General features: G+C 55.6%; 2 long non-coding RNA genes across 2 annotated transcripts; one reads left to right on the top strand and one right to left on the bottom strand.

Annotated features, from left to right (window-relative positions):
• Nucleotides 1–433: 433 nt before the first annotated feature.
• On the bottom strand, nucleotides 434–1,425 carry LOC132685897 (uncharacterized). Its single transcript, XR_009613328.1, has 2 exons — nucleotides 1,344–1,425; nucleotides 434–746 (listed from the first exon to the last, which is right to left on the bottom strand). It is a non-coding gene; the product is annotated as an uncharacterized LOC132685897 (long non-coding RNA).
• Nucleotides 743–1,473, top strand: LOC132685896 (uncharacterized). The gene is made up of 2 exons (XR_009613327.3): nucleotides 743–1,281; nucleotides 1,400–1,473. It is a non-coding gene; the product is annotated as an uncharacterized LOC132685896 (long non-coding RNA).
• Nucleotides 1,474–2,614: the final 1,141 nt, after the last annotated feature.

Genomic DNA, 2,614 nt, shown 5'->3' with positions numbered 1-2,614 from the left:
AGCGGTTGTGGGGGGGTGGGCTAAATGGGTGATGGGGCGTTAAAGAGGGCACTTGTTGGGACGAGCACTGGGTGTTGTAGGTAGGGGATGAATCCCTGGAATCTACTCCTGAAGTCATGATTGCACTAGATGCTAACTAACTTGGATGGAAATTACAAAGTACAAATAGTCATTTCCCTTTTCCCGACGTACAACCACATCATCACATTATAGTGCGATTTTGGCTTATATTGTTTACATCTCCAGGGTCCGAGAGGTCCTGGGGATGGTCCTTGCCCCTGAGAGTCACTTGCCTACAGGAGCGATCGCAGGACCTCGGATGCTAGCCATCGGCACTGACCCAGGACAGTGGCACATCCCCCCCCCCACCTGGGAGCCTGGCCTACTGCGGATCCCGAGCATGGAGCAGTCACGACCCGGGCGATTACTGATGTCTTTGTTTTACAGCCCTTGGCTTCCTGACATTATTTTTAATAGCTCTGCCACAATCATGTAATAGCGTCATGTATGAGGTCATTGGGGTCCAGGACACCAGAGAGGTTGGGCAGAGACTTGAAAGAGCCGCGTGAGGCAGCACATCCCTGGGGGGCCCACTGAGGGCCGCGTCGTGGAGCTGAGATCGCATGGCAGAGAAACGGAAACGCATCGCCTGGTCGCTGCAGCAGGAGAAGACAACGGTGTTGGGATCGACATGTCCTGACGGCGTTTGCATTTGACCAGCGGGATGGCAGAAGGTGGGCTCACGTCTGCAGAGGAGGGTCGGTTTGTCAACGGGAAGGAAGCGGTTGATATACTCAGGGGGTGACAGCTTCCTTTTCGCCCCTCCCCCTCTTTGTGACAGCGGGGACGGTCATAGTGATGTCACGCTTGGTCTTCGTTTTCAGCCCAAGACACCACAGCTTCTCCACTAACGCTCAAAACACCAGAGAGCAGGTGTCAGAGGGCTGGAGAAATCTTTAAAATGCTGAGAAGGGAACACGTTGAGAGAGAAAGAGAGCAGCTGGGTGCTGGGTCCATCTGTCTGGTTCGTCTGGGATCCGTGCGTGCGTTGGGCCCCAGCAGGAAGCTGAACCCCCTCATTTGGGCCCCTGCAGATGTTTTGGGGACTGTCGCTGACTACGCTGATTACGTGACACAGGATTTCCTTCCTGAGCGCCTGTGGACAAAGGCGTTCTCTGGTCTCAACAAGGAAGAGCTTCGTCAGTCTCCCGAGAGCACGCCGTGCGTCCTGGGCTCGAACCCGCTTCCCTCTGCCCTGGAACCTTCCACTCTCAGTTCAGGGTCCGTAGCTCCCGTCTCTACCCGGGGAATAAGCCCGCCCAGCTTCCTTCAGTTCTTCCTACCTGTATTCTTTTCATGCCGATGGCCTCACTTGATTTCCCTTTAATTTCCATTACAGCGTTTTCTGGAATTGTTGAGACACTTGATATCCTCTTTGGAAACAGTGGCACGTGAATAAACAGTTAAAAACTCCAGGGGCGAAGTCTTTGGCAGTGGCTGACCTTGGGCAAGTGTCCTGTGGCTTCGCGGCCCGGTTTTCGCCAGCGGCCGCGTCGTGCAGCGTGTAGGCTCTGGACTCTGGCCACTGGGGGTCACGTCTTCAGTCTATCACTCACCTCCCATTTGAGCTAAGACGCGTCACCTGATCTCCCTGCTGGTCGTTTGCTGCTCGATGACCCATCCCATTTCTTCGCCTGCTTCACGTAACTACAGGAAACGCGTTTGCCTTCGCCACCCTGAATTTTAGTGCCGAGAGAGTCCGTGCGTTTGTTACACGTATTGCTGTGTAACCGATTATCCCCCAATCCAGCAAATCAAAGAGTGCACATACATCATTTCATAGTTGACTATTCCCTGGAAGTCAGGAACCCGCAAGGGCCCCGCCGGGTCGTCTGGTTCGGGCTGCCGGCAACGGTGTCATCCGAAGGCTCCACCGGGGAAGACAGGCTCCAGCCTTGTGTGGTTGATGCCATTCCGTGCTGCAAGGGCTGTTGGACACACCGTGCTGTTTGCTCCCTTGAAACCGGCAAGAGAGATGCTCCTCAAGCATCACAAAGGCCGCGATCTCTCGTGCCCGATGCGGCACAGTAGAGATTCCGGTCCTTTCTCCTGCTCCTGGGAGACGACCTCTGAATCTTCGAAACCCCTTCGAAACCCCGTAGAAGCGAAACTTCTTCGAGTTTCTGCCGATGAGGTGACCCAGGGCACACAGTCTGGCCGGGGCAGGGAGGGGCAACTTTGGCTTGAACTTGAACTCCTGTGAGAACAGCCTTGAGAGGGAGTCCAGTCACACCAGACACTGATGGAAGGAAGCCCCGGCAAGATCTCTGGACGCTACAGTTCAGGTGAGCTCTCTGGCTGGGGAGCCCAGCAACATGTCCTTCCTCCACGGGGACAGGACGCGGGGAGTCCGCACTGGGACCTGCTCCAGCTTTGCCCTGTCCCGACGTGTATGTACCCTTACAACGGTAATTATAGGTACAGTACTTCTCAGTTCTGTGAGTCACTCTAGTGAACCACTGACCCTGACATAGTGAGAGCCCCCTGGGTATGAAGTGCAAGCTGGTGGCTCGGGGCCCCCAGACCTGGGGCTGCAGCTGAGGTGCGGGGGAGG

The sequence above is a fragment of the Panthera onca genome, chromosome F1, assembly GCF_046562875.1.
Source record: "Panthera onca isolate mPanOnc1 chromosome F1, mPanOnc1 haplotype 2, whole genome shotgun sequence".
Classification (NCBI taxonomy): Eukaryota; Metazoa; Chordata; class Mammalia; order Carnivora; family Felidae; genus Panthera; species Panthera onca.
This window is presented reverse-complemented; position numbering and strand designations above follow the sequence as displayed.